General features: G+C 47.4%; 1 protein-coding gene across 3 annotated transcripts in view; it reads right to left on the bottom strand.

Moving 5' to 3' along the window:
* MECP2 (methyl-CpG binding protein 2) overlaps positions 1–21,040 on the bottom strand; it is a 74,119-nt gene that overhangs the window by 8,956 nt on the left and 44,123 nt on the right. The window contains exon 1 of one of the 3 annotated variants that reach the window (XM_017880732.1): positions 6,065–7,159. The exons of the other annotated variants lie outside the window; for them this stretch is intronic. The gene's annotated coding sequence lies outside the window, so the exon portion shown is untranslated. Of the gene's footprint in view, positions 1–6,064; positions 7,160–21,040 lie in introns of those variants that run through there. 3 annotated transcript variants of the gene reach the window in all.

The following is a 21,040-nucleotide window of genomic DNA, read 5'->3' as shown; positions in this document are numbered from 1 at the left end:
CTCCGTGTTCTCACCCCCACAACTCCTCCCCTGTCCCATGTGGTTCACATCAGTTCTGGTCACTGCCTTGTGGCTGGTCTACCCCAAGAGACTTCCCCTCTTGTCTACACTGCACAGACTGTGCAATGAGGGCACCATGGCACTCACTGGCAAGCATCCTTGGGAAACCAGGACTCAAATGATGTAGGGAAGTTACTGAAGGTGGTTAGTGCTGGGACTCGGAAGCTACAAGGATGTATCTCTCCAGAACCATCAGGTCAGGTGTAGGGAGGCAAGAGATGTTCCAATCTAGTGACAAGATCTTAGACTGAGGGAATGTCTTGTCCCCACTATGATTCACCCCTGAGTTCCTCCCTATCCTGTATCTTCCTTCAGCAGTTTAGGGCCCAGAGTGTGGCTGCCAGTCACCTAAAGCCATTGCATACACAGAGGCATCCTACAACCCACAGGGCAGTCTTTCTTGCTGTAAAATGGGGTCCCTATTCTGTCCCAGCACAGAGTTCGCTTTTCTTTTTTTTGAGATGGAGTCTCGCCCTGTCACCCAGGCTGGAGTGCAATGGCGTAATCTCAGCTCATCACAACCTCCGCCTGCTGGGTTCAAGTTATTCTCCTGCCTCAGCCTCCTGAGTAGCTGGGATTACAGGTGCGCGCTACCACGCTGGGCTAATTTTTGTATGTTTAGTAGAGACAGGGTTTCACCATGTTGGACAGGCTGGTCTTGAATTCCCTACCTCAGGTGATCAACCCGCCTCAGCCTCCCAAAGTGCTGGGATTACAGGCATGAGCCACCGCGCCCAGCCAGAGCTTGCTTTTCAAGTCTCCGAGTCTTATGGCTCTCAATGGGAAATGATGAAGAACGTTGGGAAGCTAGGTGTGGCCTGTGGCCCACCCAAGATCAGCCTTGGAGAATGGACCCCTAGGCAGCTCCCCATAAAGGAAGGAGAGAAGGGGAGCCACCAGCAGAGTGGGCCAAGAAAGCAGATAGATGGGAATCGCTACTTCTACACAATCCATCATGGCGCTGCCTAATGCCAGGGTTGCTCCCTGGAACTTGGACGGTCCTGATGTCAGAGAAAAACAGTGAACTAATGGGAAAGATCTGGCTTCTTCGAAACTCTCATTTGCATTTCCCAAATACCTTAATCACCATGAGGTCAAACCATAAACTTAAACATGACCTAAGGAATGCCTTCTAGAAATCTATATAGACACCTCCAGAAATCTCAAAAAATATATGCATGACGTTATTTGCTACAGCATTATTTTTACTAGTCAAAGGCTTCCAATACCTCAGATCCCTATCACCAGGGCACTTGTTAAATAAACTTATGGTGCACCCACACACTGGAGTACTGTGCAGCTCCAAAGGGACTAAACAAGAGCTCTAAGAACTGCGATGGAGTGATTTCCAGGATCCACTGTGAAGCAAAAGGAGCAAAGCGCAAACATATCTACTGCATGTTACCTAGGTAAGAAAGAAGGGCGGGGTATTAAGGAAGGACACACCATGAACTAATGAAATTGATTCCCTGCATGGGGTAGGGGGAACAATGTGAAGGTACAGGCACAGGAGTGAGACCTAGCTGAACATGCCTTAGTGTAATTCTGACTTCTGAATCATGTAAATGTTTATATTACCCAAAACAAAATTCAAACTAAAAGTAACAAAACCTTATTACACTTAATGCAAATAGAAACAAATGATTTTGGGCCAGGCATGGTGGCTTCAGCCTACAATCCCAGCACTTTGGGAGGCTGGGGTGGGAGGATTACTTGAGCCCAGGAGTCTGAGGCTGCAGTGAGCCATGACTACTACATCACTGCACGCCAGCCTGAGCGACAGAGCGAGACCCCGTCTCTCTCTCTTTTTTTTTTTTTGAGACAGTCTTGCTAGAGTGCAATGGCAGGCGTGATCTTGGCTTACTACAACCTCTGACTCCCAAGTTCAAGTGATCCTCCTGCCTCAGCTTCCTGAGTAGCTGGGATTACGGATGCCTGCCACCATGCCCGGCTAATTTTTGTATTTTTAGCAGAGATGGGGTTTCACCATGCTGGCAAGGCTGGTCTTGAACTCCCAACCTCAGATGATCCACCCGCTTTGGCTTCCCAAAATGCTGGGATTACAGGCATGAGCCACCATGCCTGGCTGAGACTCTGTCTCTTTAAAAGAAAAAAAAAAAGAAACAAATTTAATTCTACACCAAACTGACAATATACCACAGAGAAAAGATTTATTTCAAATAACTTTTGACTACAGTGCTCTGAAAACCTGTAGTGGGACATATTCCAAGGCCAACAATAACACTCCAGGGGCAGTAAACACACTGGATTGGCTCCCAGGAGAGAGATGTGATTCTGCTTCTGGGGCATCTTGTGCCAGAAAGCCTGGGGAGTGCAAGAGAAAAACAGGGAGGGCCTGTGAGAGGCCTCTAGCAGTGGCCCAGGTGTGGTCCAGGGTGGGGGCAGTTGAGGATTTGGGGCTGGTCTAGGTGGTGAAGCAACAGAGCTCGCCGGTGGATGAGTGTGGGGGGTGAGGGGCAGGGGTTAGTCAGGGACCATGTCCAAAGCCTGGGGAGATGGTGGTGCCACTGACTGAGAAGGAAAAGACTGAGGGGCCGGCCGGGCGCCGGGGCTCCTGCCTGTAATCCCAGCACTTTGGAAGGCTGAGGCAGGTGGATCACCTGAGGTCTGGAGTTCAAGCCCAACCTGGCCAACACGGTGAAACCCTGTCTCTACTAAAAATACAAAAATGAGCCAGGCCTGGTGGCAGGTGCCTGTAGTCCCAGCTATGCAGAAGGCTGAGGGAGGAGAATCGCCTGAACCCAGGAGGCAGAGGTCGCAGTGAACTGAGATCGCGCCACTGCACTCTAGCCTAGACAACAGAGTGAGACTCCGTCTGAAAAAAGGCAAAACAAAACAAAAAAAAACCCACTGGAGCGGCAGGGGAGCAACACCCACAGCGAGTTATACCATCAAGGAGAGAAAACAATTCTTCAGCTACTCACTATAAAGGGGGGAAACCCAGCTGTGATCAGATTCAGAGTTGGGCCTGAATGAACTGTTTGCTTGGGGTTTTAAAGGCTTTTATTGTGGTAAAACATACAAAACAGATTGGGTGTACTGGCTTACACTTATAATCCCAGCACTTTGGGAGGCGAGACAGGTGGATCGCTTGAGCTCAGGAGTTTGAGACCAGCCTGGGCAACATAGCAAAACCCTGTCTCTACAAAAAACAAAAAACAAAAACAAAAACAAAAAAACCCACAAAAATTAGCTGGGCGTGGTGGTGTGTGCCTGTAATCCTAGCTACTCGGGAGGCTGAGGCAGGAGGATCACTTGAGCCTAGGACGTTGAGGCTGCAGTGAGCTGCTGATCATGCCCCTGCACTCCAGCCTGGGCGAATTAACCAGACACATACAGACACATATATATGTCTCAACTATATATATATGTGTGTGTGTGTGTGTGTGTATATACATATATATATACACACACACATACACAAAACAAAGTTTACCTTTTTAACTATTTCTAAGTGTACAATGAATGAACTTTTTTTTTTTTTTTTGAGATGGAGTCTTCTTCTGTCACCCATGCTGGAGTACAGTGGCGCAATCTTAGCTTACTGCATGCAGACTCTGCCTCCTGGGTTCAAGTGATTCTCCTGCCTCAGACTCCTGAATAGCTAAGATTACAGATGCATGCCACCACGTCCAGCTAGTTTTTGTATTTTTAGTAGAGACGGGGTTTCACCATGTTGGCCAGGCTGGGCTCGAGCTCCTCAGGTGATCTGCCTGCCTCGGCCTCCCAAAGTGTTGGGATTACAGGCGGGAGCCACCATGCCCGGCCCTAAATGAACTTTTAATAGCACTGAAGATGGGAAATAAAGGGTCTTTAACTCTACTGTAATATTCTAGTTCTTTCTAATTGAAATTACCTGAAGCAAATATATTCTGTGGAAAGGCACATGGGTGTTTGTTAATTTGCTGGCTGCTACTTTTATAATTAAAGACAAATTTCAAAAAACCCACAAAGAAGCCTGGATTCTGCCGGGTGTGGAGTACAGGTAAAATGATTAAAATGTGGATGGAGCTGGAGTCCATCGTCTTCAGTGACACAGCTCAGACACAGAAAGTCAAATACCGTATGTTCTCACTCAGAAGCAGGAGCTGAATAGCAGGTGCACATGGACAGAGTAACAAATGGCAGACACTGGAGACTGGGAAATGGGAATGGTGGGAGGTGGTGAGGGATGAGAAATTACTTAATGGGTACAATGTCCACTATTCAGGTGATGGCTACACTGAAAGCCCAGACTTCACCACTACACAATATATCCATGCAACAAAACTGCATTTGTATCCCTTAAATTTAACAAATAAAAAACAATGATAGAAAACAGGCACTCCAGATGAGTTTACCCTAGCCCAGAGGGCCTGCCCAGTCCCAGGGTGACCTGGGCATTTGCACACCCTCACTGGGCCTTCACTGCAGGACCCAAAGGAGGGAGGCTGGGTTAGGGCGCCAGGTGACTCCCCAAGGCTGTCCCCCCGGGAGTTTATGGTGTTTGCTGAAACACAAACTTTTTCAAAGAAACCTGCCAGGTGCGGTGGCTCATGCCTATAATCTCAGCACTTTGGGAGGCCGAGGTAGGCGGATCACCTGAGATCAGGAGTTCAAGACCCGCCTGGCCAACATGGTGAAACCCCATCTCTATTAAAAATACAAAAATTAGCTGGGCATGGTGGTGCACGCCTGTAATCCCAGCTACTCGGGAGGCTGAGGCCGGAGAATCATTTGAACCCAGGAGGCAGAGGTTGCAGTGAGCTGAAATCACGCCACTGCACTCCAGCCTGGGTGACAGAGTGAGACTCCATCTCAAAAACAAACAAACAAACAAACAAACAAAAAATCATACACCACTCTTCATCCTCCCTCTAATCAGAACCCTGCTCCCCCGCCCCCACACAATTTTGATTACGAGGAGAACTAAATACCTAGTTCACAAGTTCATGTATTTTAGAGTTGAAGTATCCTCAGAAAAACCACCTATTCAACTCTTGAGTGTTACAGATGGAAAAAAGGAAGTTCGACTAGACAGAGGAACTTGTCTGAGATCACCGTGAGTCACAAACACACGTCTGTTCACCAACTGCCTTGGCTCTGAGGTAGATCCTGCAGCATCCTTCCACCTCCAAGAGCTCACAGTTTGGAAGGGAGGACAAATAGGTAACAACAACATAGTTCCAGTCTCCCTTCCCCCTGAAGAAAGCTTGTTCCAGGCACAGTGGAAGCACAGGGGTGTGGATAATGAATCAGGAGTGGGTGGGCTGTCAGGGCTTATGAATTCCACAGGCGGGACGGAGGGCTCAGAGCATGCCAGGCCAGATGGGCAGAGGTGGCACTATCAACATGGTTATAGCTCCTACCCTATCACCAGTGTGACACCCCTCCCTAGAGGAAAAAGTGACCAATGATGCCCACCCTGTGTCACCAGAAGCTCTGGGCCTAACCCTGTCGCCCCCTTCCACCTTTTCATTTGGAGAACTTTCTGGTTCATCTGGAGAACTTTCATCTTTCAGGTTCAGTTAAGACGGCACTTCTAGACTGGGCGCAGTGGCTTATGCCTGTAATCCCAACACTTTAGGAGGCTGAGGTGGGCAGATCACTTGAGGCCAGGAGTTCAAGACCAGCCTGGCCAACATGGCAAAACTTCACCTCTACTAAAAGTACAAAACATTTACTGGGCATGGTGGTGTGCGCCTGTGGTCCCAGCTACTCGGAGACTGAGGCATGAGAATCGCTTGAACCTGGGAGACAGAGGCTGCAGTAAGCTGAGATCACGCCACTGCACTCCAGACCAGGCGATAGAACATGATTCCATTTCCAAAAAAAAAAAAAGGCACTTCTAAGACACCTTCCCTGCTCCTGCATCTCCTGCCTCCCTCCCTGCTCTGTAAGCCAGGGCACCCAAGCCCTCAGTGTACTTAGAACACCCCACTGTGCATGCCAACCCCCACCTCTCAGCTCAATGCATAATGCCAGGCACAGGTGCAACCCTTACTCAACGCATGCTGGATGAATAACCACAACATGGACGCAGCGCTCCACATGCTTCTTCTGATGGCTGGAGACCTTCGACCATAAGCTTCTAGCAAGGAGAGGCTAGCTCAGTGCTGAAAACAAGGTGGGCTCTGAAGTGGTGGATAAACAAATGATGAGTTTGGGAAGTATCAGTAGTCCGCTGGACACTGGTGACTTGGAGATGGCAGAAGATGAGGTGGAGGAAGTCACTGAGGAGGGCCTCAGTGCCCCAGGGACAGTAGCATGGAGGATGGTTACACCAGGAGGATGGATTGACTTCCAGCCATGTGGTAGTCAGGTATGTAGACACCTCTCCTACTGAAACAACTACAACTGCTGAACTCAGTATCTTACAGAAGCTGTTGAAGAAGCCACCCACAAGCTGACAAGAAAGGAAGGAATACACAGGCTGAGAGCAAAGGAAAGCACGGGGCCCTTTTCTATGGAGAAATCTGGCAGGCACCACCTTAACAAACGACCAAACTGAGCTCAGGCCCCTCAGTGCTGCTGAGATGAACCAGCATCACGAGTGGGAGACTGAAGCTTACCATGAGGAGACAGCAGGAAGAGTCCAGAGAGGGCACGCCATGCAACCACGGCCTGGACTCCTCAAGACGATGAGAGAAAACAAGGGGATGGGGGAACATTTCTGATAAAGGAGACTGAAGGGATGACACAATGGAATACAACACACGGTCCTGGACTCTGCATTCCAGGTTCAAAGGCTCTAAAAAAGGCATTTATGGGGTATGTGGAAAAATGTAAGGTTCTGTGTTAGCTCATTGCTAAACTTCCTGAGCGTCTTAACTGTACTGTCTGCTCTGAGGAAAGGCATGCTTAAACGTTTAGGAGTGAAACAGCACGAGGACTATGACTAACTCTCAAGTGATCAATGGGCTGGGGGACATACAGTGCCAATATGGTAACATGTTTAAAAGGAGGGAGATGACATCAATATAATCAGAAGCTGTGCCAACAGACAGTAATATTTTGAAGCAGTGGCAGGCAAGCTTTTAACAATTAAAGAGAATGCCTTCATATTACACAAAGACATTAAGAAAAAAAGCTGGAGGCTGGGCACAGAGGCTCATGCCTATAATCCCAGCACTTTGGGAGGCTGAGGTGGGTGGATCACGAGGTCAGTTTGAGGCCATCTTGACCAACATGGTGAAACCCCATCTCTACTAAAAATAAAAAATTACCCAGGCGTGTTGGCGTGCACAAAGGGACCATGGCGGGGCTGGTGGCGATGCCAACAGACCTCAGTATACTGTGGGGTTCTTTCAGCCAGAACTGTTCATGATTTCATCAGTGAGTTACAGTTACCACACAACCCAAGTGTGGAGTGATCCACCCCACCCCAGGTTTTCCTGCACAAAATCATGTTTTTATTGTGTTATTTACAGAACACAAGATTTTTTTAAGAATGCACACATCACACGTTGAAGCAGAAAGGCCTTTACAAAATCTTAAATATCTACAAAATATGAAGTAAGGCTCTTAAGAAATAAAATATTCAATGATTTTGCTGCTAGAATGCAAACACTAGATCAAATCCTTTATTTGATCTAGCAAAGGAAAATTAGAGTTGCAGGAATCTTGTTTTCAGGCCAAACCATGACATCCCGAAGGGTCTGATGGCAGGAACTGCCTGCATTTTCCTCATGAATGTGACTGCAGTGATCTTGTGAGAAAGGTCCGGAAGGCCCTGCACATTACAGGGATGCAAGCAACAGCTGGCAGGTGTGACCAGCCAGGCAACTGCAGTTGAGGAAAGACTACTCAATCCCTGAGGTTTTCAGAATTTACAAAAAGGCAAAAAAAGCCAGGTGAACAAGGCAGATGAAAGGTATTTCTCACTTGAATTGGAATCCAGCCCCCTCTCTGTCCCCTGGAGTGAGCTCCAAAGAAAATTCCAGAGCCCCAGCAATATCGCAACCTTTCATAAATTCACTCGTGCTCTCCACTTTCTGGAGACGGCATTTCTCAGCACCTTTCGCTTCCAGTTATCCCTGGCAAAAAGAGCAGTTAACCTAAGGGCAGGGTGGTGGCTAAGGCTCCAGGTGAACGGTCTGGGACCAGAGGAAATAATTAGCCCCGCCTTGCACTGGCTGCTTCCATCCTAAAGTGTCATCCAGATGGTGCTTCCAATTATTTCTACTTCCAGTATTAGGTGCAGAATTGCGGAATCAAGGAGGTTTCTCTGCATGAATCAATAAAGGCTACAGCACTTTGAGACACAAGCTTCAGCCCTTTAAAAATGTGAGAAATCAAACTGGCACAGGCAGAGTGTCTCAGTAGTCTCCAGGGAGCAAGACAGAATGAGGTTCAGCTTGAAGGCTACAATGGTAGAGCCTGAGGTTCAGCTGCCCTGCTCTGAATTCACCGTCCATTTCTTAATCCTCCAGTTTTGAGAAGATGCGAGAAACCACTTATGTTTTGCTAAGCTTAAATAAAATGCAGTTCTTGCCAACCAAAAGCAGAACCCTTCCCAAATGCAGGCAACCATACGGCAAATCTCATCTTTATAGATGTGTAAAATGAAAACCTAAACACAAGCCCACCATATACAGGTTAAAAAATTCCTGCTGTGGAGAGCAGTTTCTCAAATGTTAAACATGGAGTTACCATATGACCCAGCAATTTTACTCCTAGCCGTGCACTCTCAAAAAACCAAAACTAGGCCAGGCGTGGTGGCTCACGTCTGTAATCCCAGCACTTTGGGAGGCTGAGGTAGGTGGATTACCTGAGGTCAGGAGTTTGAGACCAGCCTGGCCGATATGGTGAAACCACGTCTCTACTAAAAATACAAAAAAAAAAAAAAAAAATTAGCCGGGCATGGTGGTTGAGTGCCTGTAGTCCCAGCTACTCGGGAGGCTGAGGCAGGAGAACTGCTTGAACCTGGGAGGTGGAGGTTGCAGTGAGCAGAGATCGTGCCACTGTAATCCAGCTGGGTGACAAGCAAGACCTTGTCTCAAAAAAACAAAATGAACAAACAAAAAAAACCAAAACCAGTAACCAAACAGATATCGGTACACCAATGTTCATGGCCGCACAGTTTATAATAGCCAAATGGTAGGGGCAACCCAAATATACATTCCCAAGGGATGGATGGATAATCAAAACCTCATTATCTATAGGATGTAATATTATTCAGCCTCAAAAAGGAAAGAAATTCTGACTCATGCTACAATGCAGATGAACCTTGAGGACATTATGCTCAGTGAAAGAGGCCAGACACAAAAGGCCACATAGTGCATAATTCCATTTATAGGAAATGTCCAGAATAGGCAAATCCATAGAGACAGGAAGTGGATTAGTTGTTGCCAGGGGCTGCGGGTAATAAGAGGTGACTGCTACTGTGTCTGGGGTTTCTTTTGGGTGCTGAAAATGTTCTGGAATGACACAGAGGCAATGGTTGCACAACTCTGTGAATGTACTAAAAGTCACTGAATCGCACACTTTATTTTTAAACAGTTTTTTCTGTGAGCCTATGAATTATATTGAAGAATGAATTGTACACTTTAAATGAATAAATTTCATGGTATGTGAATATCTAAAAAAAAAAAAAAAAAAAAAAAAAAAAAAAAAAAAACATTAAAACGCACTGACCACCAATTACTCTAAACATTAAAGACACGGTTTTGTGATGCTGGCCAGTGCTCAGAGCCCACACAGCATGTCTCAGAGGCCAAGGTCTATCTGGCTGTGACAGAGACCCGGTTAGATAGATGGGCGTCCATCTGGAGGAAGAGGGCCAATGTGGGGACCTATGGTGATACACATCAGACTGGGGACCAATCCAACCTGAATGTGAAACTCTGAAGCCCAGGACACAGTAGCCATGACAATCAGAAAGGAATTTATTCAAGAAGTTTAATGAGTAGGCCATTTAGCCAAGTGGAGGCTGTTGGTATTCTAGAGGGCATTTGATCATTTTTAAAAATCGTGGTAAAAATACACGTTAACATAAAATTTACCATTAATTAGCATTTATACATTCCACCAATGTCATGCAACATCACCACTATCTAGTCCAGAACATTTTCATAACTTCCAAAGACACCTTTACTCATTTAAGCAGTTGCTTCCCCCACTCCCCACCCTCTCAGCCCCTGGTAACCCTAATCTATTTGTCTCCACAAATCTGCCTATTGTTGACACTTCATTATAAGTGGACATAATTACCTCCCCGGAAGCCTCTCTTTTAGAAAATGATTTTCATTTAAAAAGGCTTTTTTTTTTTTTTTTTTTTTTTTCCTGCTTAGCCACAGTGCTCATACCTTGTAATCTTAGGAGCAGGAGGCAGAAGGACTGCTTGGGCTCAGGGTTCCAAGATCCTGCCCTGGGCAACACAGTGAGACCCGTTACTCACAAAAAGGGGGAAAAAGACCAAAAAAAAAAAAAATCCCAAAACAAAACAACAAAAAAGGTTTTTTAGGGAGACAGGGTCTCGCTATGCTGCCCAGGCTGGGCTCAAGCGATCCTCCTGCCTCAGGCTCTCAAGTAGCTGGGACTACAGATGCGCCACCACGCCCAACTTAGAAGCATGCATTTTTTCAGATTTCACCATTCCCTGGTAACTTCTCCAATGATTTCCCCTCACATCTTTGCCTCTATATTCTAGCAGGGTTCTCACGCTGATCCTACACACAGTGGTTAGAGATTCACCAGGCCAAACTCACCTCCAATTCCAAGTACCTAGTTCTTAAGGTCCAAGTGGCCTGTTTCCATAGACACTGACACTGTGCATGACTTTTCTGTCCTGAGTGACACGTTCCCACAGCTGCTGGTTTTCCCCATTTCTTGTTAATAATGTTTTTTTCTTACCTTTGCATACTTCATGTAAACAAGTTTCACAGACTTTTAACAAAGTGTTGGCTGCTTTTATTGAAGAAGAGAAAATCTGCCAAAATAAATTTTCATCATGAAGGCAACACATTTTGGGGAACAAAAAAGGGCAGAAAGGAGATCTCTTTTACTAGAGAACTCTGCTTAAGGACTGGCTCATTTGATCCAAACATCTCATCAGTAACTTGGAGTGAGTGCCCTTGTTTTCGTCATCTTGCGTCTCACTAGTGTACGTCAGTCCACATCAGCCTGCCTGATGTACTTGGTTCGTAATGCTGACATCTGAGCCCCCGTGTTTATTTCACCTTGATTCTACTGAAACGACCAACGAAATGCAAAACAGGAGGAAGCATCTCTATCAATGCCTTCAGAGGAACTGCTGTAGAATGTGGTGCGGCTGGGATCCATGTGAGAGAAGCAGCGCTCACATGATTCCACCACAGTTAAACACATGGGCAAAGGAGGACCTGCTGGAGGTATGAGGATTCTGTAGCAGAGCCGGAGTAAATCTGCAAGATCAGAGAAACTGGGCCTAAGAGCCAGACTGGCAAAAGTGTGGTTTGCCGGTGGCAAATAGAAGGACCTGAACCACCAGTGCCCTAGGTGGAGAGATCAGTGACAGGCTGGCCAGGTTTTCCTGGGCACTGCTGGGATAGAGAGAGACACTGATATAGAGGAGATTCTACTTGTCTCAAGAATCTGCCAGCAGCACCCTGGGTCCCCACCCTGATTCCAGCTGCCAAAGGGGAAGCAGCAGGGACTGAAGCTCCATCTCATAAACAACTCTAGGGACTGGGGATCAAACAAGTATCAACAAATTAGTAACTGTCCTGTGTACAAATACAAATTAGGTGGAAACCACAATGACTGAACACCAGTCATTCCAGTCAAGATCCCAACTGGAGGCTGGGCGTGGTGGGTCACACCTGTAATCCCAGCACTTTGGGAGGCTGAGGCGGGCAGATCATGAGGTCAGGAGTTTGAGACCAGCCTGACCAACATAGTGAAAACCCGTCTCTACTAAAACTACAAAAAAAATTTAGCCAAGTGTGGTGGTGGGCGCCTGTAGTCCCAGCTACTTGGGAGGCTGAGGCAGGAGAATCGCTGGAACCCAGGAAGCTGCGATTGCAGTGAGCCGAGATTGTGCCACTGCACTCCAGCATGGGCAACACAGTGAGACTGTATCTCAAAAAAAAGAAAAAGAAAAAAAAGAAAAAAGATCCCAACTGGATTTTCTTTGGAATCTGACATTTACCTAGAGTATGTATCTGAGGACAGTCAGAAGTAGTCTGTGTGTGTGAGGGGTGGGGAGGATGGCTTCCTTCTGGTAGCCACTGCTCTAGGGAGTATTTCTCACCATCGTGTCACAAAGCACACAACAGGAGCACTCTCACATGGATTAGGGAATTAGATGCAGACCTCCTGCACAACTGCCTTCTTCCAATCCTAGTAAGATAAGACACAAAAGAAAGGCGGGGAAGGGGAGTGTGAAGGGAAGACTTCAGCAAACAAAGGAAAGGGGTGTAATTCAAAGCAGTCTGAGAAAAGACTCCAGGGGACAATGCAGCAGCAAAGCCAGGCTCCTGCCCCGTCCCCAGAAACCACCCTAGGGAGCAGGCAACACCCTGGGAATTTGCAGCCAGTAAGCTGGAGAGAAGCAACCAAGTGGGAGTCCTTCACTTTTTCGTTTTAGACCCAGAAACTCCATCTGGGAGGTGCAGGAGAAATGGCGAAGTGCCCAGTGAGCCAGCCCAGCTCTGTGGGAAGCAACTGCTCTTAGGTATACACAGATTATGGAACCACCCAGAGACTGAGGTGCCCCTATCCCCATGGAAATGGTACACACATCCCTCATGCAGTTAGAGTGAGCCTTAGTATAAGACATCCAACACAGTTCTTAGAACAAAGAGAAGAATCCAGATAGGGCTGAAGACTACATGGCTGCAGCTCCCTCCAGCAGGCAAATTCTCTCTGAATACAAGATAACAAGCCTGCACACGATAGCTCAGAGGGGAAAACAGCGAGGGAGGATGCCAAGAAACCGGGAAGAGAGAGCCAAGAATTCCTCCACTGTCTCAAAGCAAACAGAACGACTATGCAGAGCCATCCAAGCCTGAGCCAAGATGAAAAGAAGCGACATGTAACTATGCAAAGATATTATGGCCAAAAGAAAAAAAAGAGGTCCAGGGAGGGAGATGGCACGAGAAAGGCAAAGTCTCCCACTAAGAAGAGAACACACAAGGAAGGGAAAAAAATTCCCTACAACTTCATAAGAACATGTTCCTAATAAAAGAGTTCAAAGATGGGATGATAAAACAGAATAAGATGAAAAGACAAATTTCCAACCTAGAGAAACTGCAGACCAAAACACATCATTATGAAACTAATAAATACATTGAAAAACAGCCAGAAACAGAATATACATAGCTGAAAATCAAATTAGACAAAGTAAATGCAGATGAAAAAGACAAAGTTAAAGCAATTAGGGCAAAGCTAATAGCATTGGAAGAGAGACAAAGACAATCCCACATAAGGAATTTGTGTCCCTGAAGTACAGAACTCAACAAATGGAACAGAAGATGCTGTCAAAGATCCATAAGAGAGCTGACCTGAAACAGCAACGACTACATCTGCAGCTTGAAAGAATACACCATGTTCCCAGGACAATTTGATAAAGAATGCTCAATAGCAAGACAGACTCTAGTCAACCTACTCAACTTCAAGGATAAAGAAAGCATTCTTCAGGCACCTTGGGATTCTTCCAAGGGGGAAACATCAGAAGACCAGACATAATGTCTACAAAGTTCTGAGGCAGCTTAGCGCAGTGGTGGTGGGGGAGAGGTCAGAGGTAAATTCAGAGAGATGGACAGGGGCCAAAGCCTCTCTGAGAAGATGAAATCTGAACACAGATCTGAAGGAAGAGTGTGGTGAGGGAACAGGTCAAGTAAAGAGGGGTCCAGCCAATAAGGAGCAGTAAGAGCCAAGGCTCTGACTCTAGCAACATTTTGGCAAGTTCCAGGAAGAGCAAGAGCAGTGGGAGCCAGGTGAGCAAGGGAAAGAATGGTAGAGAATGAGCTCAAATAGGCAGGGAGAGATCACGTTCCATGTGGCTGCTGAGGCAGGCCCGGTTACACAATTTGTGGAGCCTGGTGCAAAATGAAAATGCAGGGCCTCTAGTTCAAAATTAAGCATTCTGAGATGGTGACAGTAGAGTAATAAACCAAGCCTGGGTTTCAGCAAACTCTGGGCAGTTACACAGGCCCATGAAGCTGGCTCTGCTTTCAAGTAATGGACTTTGGGTTTTATTCTGAGAGGGTGTTTCTCAAGGGAGTAACCTGATCTAATGAACATTCTTCAAAGAGCCCATCTGAGGCTGGGCACAGAGGTGTGTGCCTGTAATCCTGTATTTTGGGAGGCCAAGGCAGGAGGATTGCTTGAGCCCAGGAGTTCGAGACCAGCCAGGGCAACACAGGGAGACCCCAGTCTCTACAAAAAATATAAAACTTAGCCAGGTGTGGTGGTGCATACCCGTAGTCTCAGTTACTTGAGAGGCTGAGGTGGGAGGCCTGCTTGAGCCCAGGAGGTTGAGGCTGCAGTGAGCCGTGATTGTGCCACTGCATTCCAGCCTGGGTGACAAAGGGAGACCTTATCTCAAAANAAATCTGAACACAGATCTGAAGGAAGAGTGTGGTGAGGGAACAGGTCAAGTAAAGAGGGGTCCAGCCAATAAGGAGCAGTAAGAGCCAAGGCTCTGACTCTAGCAACATTTTGGCAAGTTCCAGGAAGAGCAAGAGCAGTGGGAGCCAGGTGAGCAAGGGAAAGAATGGTAGAGAATGAGCTCAAATAGGCAGGGAGAGATCACGTTCCATGTGGCTGCTGAGGCAGGCCCGGTTACACAATTTGTGGAGCCTGGTGCAAAATGAAAATGCAGGGCCTCTAGTTCAAAAATTAAGCATTCTGAGATGGTGACAGTAGAGTAATAAACCAAGCCTGGGTTTCAGCAAACTCTGGGCAGTTACACAGGCCCATGAAGCTGGCTCTGCTTTCAAGTAATGGACTTTGGGTTTTATTCTGAGAGGGTGTTTCTCAAGGGAGTAACCTGATCTAATGAACATTCTTCAAAGAGCCCATCTGAGGCTGGGCACAGAGGTGTGTGCCTGTAATCCTGTATTTTGGGAGGCCAAGGCAGGAGGATTGCTTGAGCCCAGGAGTTCGAGACCAGCCAGGGCAACACAGGGAGACCCCAGTCTCTACAAAAAATATAAAACTTAGCCAGGTGTGGTGGTGCATACCCGTAGTCTCAGTTACTTGAGAGGCTGAGGTGGGAGGCCTGCTTGAGCCCAGGAGGTTGAGGCTGCAGTGAGCCGTGATTGTGCCACTGCATTCCAGCCTGGGTGACAAAGGGAGACCTTATCTCAAAAAAAAAAAAAAAAAAAAAAAAGGAAAAGATCCATTCTAACTATGGGAAGATGTAGAGTAGAAGGAGCGGGGCAGGAGGGCGCAAGATGCCACAGAGGGGCTCTGCAGAAGCAGATGTTGGGTCACGGTTTGGGGTGTAAGATGTTTATCAGGAACTGACATCCATAAAGGGAGGTGGGAAGAAGTCAAAGAGAGAGACCTTAGGTAAGGAGGCTCTTGCAGCTGAGGCCAGCTGAAGGAACAGCGGACAGTGCCTGCTAACTGGAGTGTCCGCAGGGGATCCAGAGAGAAGAGTGACCTCCGGGTCTGCCACGTGAGACTACCGTAGAGTCTAGGCAGGGATGCAGGGGGCTGGTCTAGGTGCCATCCCTGAAGGGCATGTGCACTAGGACAGGAAAAGGGCGACAGATCCAGGACTCTGACTTCCGTATCTCATGTTTTTGATACCGAGGTATTTAGTTTTCTAGAGGCCTAAAGGGCAGCTGGATGTATGAGTCTGTAGTTCAGGGGAGAGGTCTGAAGAGCCAGGCAAGTGGGTGAGGGCATGCTGAATATAAATGTAAACAACCCTCCCCTTGCTATTTGGAGTTGTGATGAGGAGAAAGAATCAGCAGAGGAAACAGAGAAAGAGGACAGTGCAGAGAAGGAAGATCAGACATATCTGTCAAGATTATTGGTGGCACTCAACAGAAACCAACTCTAGCTGATTTATGCAGACAAGGACTGATGAAAAGCTATTGAAGATGCATGTGGTGATGGTTGCACAATATAAATGTGCTCAATACCACAGAATCGTACACTTAAAATGGTTAAGGCAGTACTTTTATCTTTTGTGTATTTTACTGCAATTTTAAAACTAGGGGAAAAGGTTACTGGGTGATGAGAGAATCCCTAGAGTGTTGGAGGAACAGGTTTGAGTCCATTTGGCCAGGAACAATACTCCAAATCCTTCTGCCAAGCCAGTCCAAGCAGCCAGTACTGCCTTTGCGACCCTGCAAGGCAGCAGCACTGGCCACTGGCACTATGGCCTAGGAGCTCGTCTTTCCTGCAGCCCCAATGCCAAGAGACAAGGCTCTCCTGCCTGGCCCTGCTCCTCCTAGCATGTGAGTCTGACTGGCAGAGGCCAAGGTACATACCTACACCCTCATGTAGAACTCAGGTACTTTCTTTCTGTAAAGGGCCAGATAGCATTTTCCACCTTGTGGGCCAGACAGTATCTGTCACAACCAGCCTACCGCCTGCTGTTGTACAGGAGAGCAGTCTTGGACAATGCACAAAGGACGAGGTGGAACTGGGTCCTGGTAAAGCTTCATTTACGAAAATAGGCAGTGGGCTGGACTTGGCCCTTGAAATACCGTTTGCCAACTGCTGCCCTGACCGGAAGGGAAGCTAGGCAAATAAGCATCTGACATTTGCAGTGACTACAATCAGAGGTCGCCTGACCTCCTATCAAACTCGTGAGGTGAGAATTCTCCCAGACCCAGAGGGGGTTCAAGATGGGAGGGGAGATGGCCCCCTAGAGAGTATGAGGTACCAGAAGAGACATAAGGAAAGGGCTGAGAAGGAGTGACAGCCACCAATGACTGATAAGATTATTTCACGGAATGTGGGAAAGCAAGCGTTCATGGAGCAAGCTGAGCAAGGAGCAGGCAAGGAAGAGGGCCCATGAGTGGAGAGAACTCTTAGAGAGTTTGGCTAAAAGGAGAAAGAGAGACTGAGCAGGAGCCGAGAAGGTATGAGCTGAAGGGAGCTCAGTTACGACGGTAAATTCTAAAACAAGTTCGTCTGGTGACAGGCACAGTTCACAAGAGGAGGGAAGACCAACGGAGTCCCAGGGGCGTCAAAGAGTGGTTGACACTGAAAGCTACAAAAACAGTAAGTCCTCATTATAGGCAGAGCTGTCTAAGTTAGAACTCTGTGGGTGGAGGGGTTTCCAGTGATGACCAACTGCAGGCTACAACCATGGGAATGAGTGGCAGAAGAGACGGAGGGAACCAGGCACTAGGAGGGCTGTCTACATGCATATGTGTGCTGGAGTCAGGAACTGGCATGGAATCCTCAATAGCAGAGGACTGACTGGGGCAGTGAGCAAGCCCACAACAGGGGTCTGTGGGCCAAAAGGCTGAGTGTCACAGCCCCCCTATGCCATGCCTGGAGGTACATGGGATCAGAGACTGCTGAGGACTTGGCAGGAGGCACAGGCGTGGAGAAGCAGGGCCTAACCCAGGTGTGTGTGTGACGTGGCAGGGAGGGGGTGGTGGTGGTTAGGAAGGGCTCTTTGGGGAAGAGATACCTCATTGGGTCTTCAAGGATAAGCAGGACAAGGCAAGGCCACAGGGGAGGGAAAGGAGAAGAGAAGGGGACTTGCACAGGGGAGCCAATGACAAAGGCCAGGAGTGCAAGAAACATAGTACCTGGGAGGAACTACAAGCAGTCCTGGACTTCTGAGGGCTATGTCCATGAGAAAAGCGGCAGCAACAGAAGGGACCACAAAGAGAGGCAGGAGTCACATGAGGGGCCCTGATGTCACTTGAACACAGGGTGCCACTCTTGGGTTTAAAGCAGGAGAATGAGATGGACGATAGGGATTGTGTGGAAGAAAGAGAGGTAGAGGAAAGATCCTAAGTGATCACAGGAGTCCTAGGGCAAGATGAGGGATTGAACCAGGACAGCAGTAGAAGAGATGAAAGAAGACAGAAGAGGGACAAACAGTTAAAGGAACAATTTGTGGGGCTTGGTGGCTCCCCTGGACGTGGGCAGTGAAGGGCAGGGGCCTGTTGGGTTTCCAGCTTGGGTGACTGGTATGGCTATCAACTGTGACAGAAAACAGCAGACATGGCATTTGTCTATTTGGTCTTCTGATCTATCTACCTTATCTTGAAGGAGATGTGGGTGGTAGGGCGGGCAGTGGGTTGAGAAGAATGGAAGGGAGAAAGAGGGCAGACATTTCTCAAATGTTTGCACAGTAAAATCTGACTAAAAGGCACACACGCCCCACAAGCCTTTTTCTTTTTTTTCCCCCCAAGAAGCAAAACAAGTTTTATTTCCATAGTAGTTCCTTTTAGTGCTCTCTGTCGCCACCTAACGGACGGCCTGGTGGAAGAGGCTCAAGAGGTAGCAGCCTAGCCTACTCAACGGCAGAGGAATCAAACTCACCCAGGCAGGGAGAACGGGACTGCACCTGGGTGGGGGAGGACCAAAAGAGGCCCAGCTGCTTCTGGAAGATCATCGGGAGTCTCTTCTGGAAGACCAGGGGCTCTTGGAGCTAAAACAGACGTCCATTCATTAATACCACCTACTTCAACAACTTAAGATCGTGTTCAGCAGATGCACATCAACCTTGACTGGTCTGCGCTCCCCAAATCGGGTATAATATTGAGGCATATTGAGAGAACAATCTGTAGATATTCATGAAATTGTTTGGTGGGACAAAAATTGTGGGGCACTTAAGCCTAGCTGAACTCAGTTTCAAGTTCTAGCATTTAACACACCACCTCTAAGTTTACGTGTACTTTATGAGTGCAGGAATGCAACAAAAAAAATCCAGTGTAAAGTCCTGGCCCTCAGGGCAAAGCAAGGGAACTACAACTCTTGCTGCGAACTGCCTTCCTCCCACAGATGTGACACATTCACAAATCTCATTCACTGAACAAGTGTCACACCAGAGGTGACAAGAGGGGAACATGCCATAATAGGTAACTTTCCTGTCACACGAGACTGCTTGGAGACAAGGATACAGAGCCCAGCATAGGAGACGGGACAAAATGATGAGGGTCAAGGACCACACCTGGTTTAACTCCCAGAAGAGTTTTAGCCAGTAAAGAGCTGCAAGAAGGAAACCACACTCCGCAAGAGGCCACGAAGATAAACGCTTGCATCTGATTAAGTTTTCACCTGAAGAGTGTGGGTAAGGACAAGCCTGCCTTGTTGGGTAGTACAGATTCAGTGAATGAGCCCTCAGATGCTGCTGGATCCTGTGATCAAACAGACAGCAGCTTCTCAGGAACCACTGCATATGAGGTTAGGGTGAGGGGAGGGACCCAATGGAGATCTAATCCCAGAGGTTTGATCACAGGGGCTGATGAATGAGAGGTGGAGATCAGGAACATACGCCTTTTTTTTTTTTTTTTTTTTTTGAGACGCGGTCTCGCTGTGTCACCCAGGCTGGAGTGCGGTGGCACCATCTCGGCTCACTGCAACCTCTGCCCCCCCAGGTTCAAGCGATTCTCCTGCCTCAGTCTCCCGAGTAGCTGGGATTACAGGCACCTGCCATTGCACCCGGCTAATTTTTCTATTTTTAGTAGAGACAGGGTTTTACCATCTTGGCCAGGCTGGTCTTGAACTCCTGACCTCATGATCCACCCGCCAAGGCCTTCCAAAATGTGGGGATTACAGGCATGAGCCACTGCACCCGGCCAGCCACTCTTTTTTTTGAGATGGAGTTTCGCTCTTGTTGCCCAGGCTGGAGTGCAATGACACGATCTTGGCTCACTGCAACCTCTGTCTCCTAGGTTCAAGTGATTCTTCTGGCTCAGCCTCCCGAGGAGCTGGGATTACAGGCAGGCGCCACCATGCACAGCTAATTTTGCATTTTTGTAGAGATGGGGTTTCTCTATGTTGGTCAGGCTGGTCTCGAACTCCCGACCTCAGGGGATCTGCCCGCCTTGGCCTCCCAAAGTGCTGGGATTACAGGCATGAGCCACCATGCCCAACCCAAGCCACTCTTTTGGAAGCTCAGCAGAGAAGATGCATGAGGTAATACGATGGAATGTTAGGTGACCTTTAAAGGGATGTTTATAGCTTTTCATAACATGGGTGTATTAGTCTGCTCAGGCTATAACAAAATAGTATAGACCTGGGGGGGCGGGCTACTCAACTGAAATTTCTCACAGTTCTGGAGGCTAGAAGTCCAAGATCAAGGTGTCAACACATTCACCCCCTGGTGAGGGCTTTCTTCCTGGCTTGGAGATGGCTACCTTCTCACTGCGTACTCACATAGTGGAGAAAGCAAGCTCTCTGCTGTCTCTTGTCATAAGGAGACCCACCCACCCTCCTGATTTCATCTAAACCTAATCACCTCCCAAAGACCCCATCTCCAAATAACATCACATTGGAGGTTTGAGCTTCAACACTGGAATTATGGGGGACACAAACATTCAATCCATAATAGTACTGATGTTTATGTTTTAATGTTAAATGATAAAGCACGGCACAGCAGCACACACACCGTGTGATGCCGATCTGTTTTTTTTTTTAGATAGGGTCTCACTCTGTTGCCTGGACTGTACTGCAGTGGCGTGATCACACCTCACTGCAACCTCAACCTCCAGGTTCAAGCAATCCTCCCACCTCAGCCTCCCAAAGTGCTGGGATTATAGGCATGAACCACCATGCCTGGCCTCCAATTTGTATTTAATGCCACTGAACTGTATATTTAAAAATGGTAAATTTTAGGTGATGTGTATTTTACCACAGTTTTTTAAAAAGTCTAAGAGAAGGCAAGAAAGGAGAAGAAAAATTTAAAAGAACAGAAAATATGGAAAAATAGAATGCACAAAATAATATGCTATAAACAAATCTAAATGCATCAGAAATCAAATAGATGTTAAAGGACAAAACAGACAGAATGGATTTTTAAAAAAAATCTAGCTATTAGGCTGGGCGCGGTGGCTCAAGCCTGTAATCC

This window comes from Rhinopithecus bieti, unplaced genomic scaffold (genome assembly GCF_001698545.2).
Source record: "Rhinopithecus bieti isolate Rb0 unplaced genomic scaffold, ASM169854v2 scaffold_12667, whole genome shotgun sequence".
NCBI lineage: Eukaryota > Metazoa > Chordata > Mammalia > Primates > Cercopithecidae > Rhinopithecus > Rhinopithecus bieti.
The sequence above is the reverse complement of the archived record's forward strand: the minus strand, read 5'-3'. Positions and strand labels throughout refer to the sequence as shown.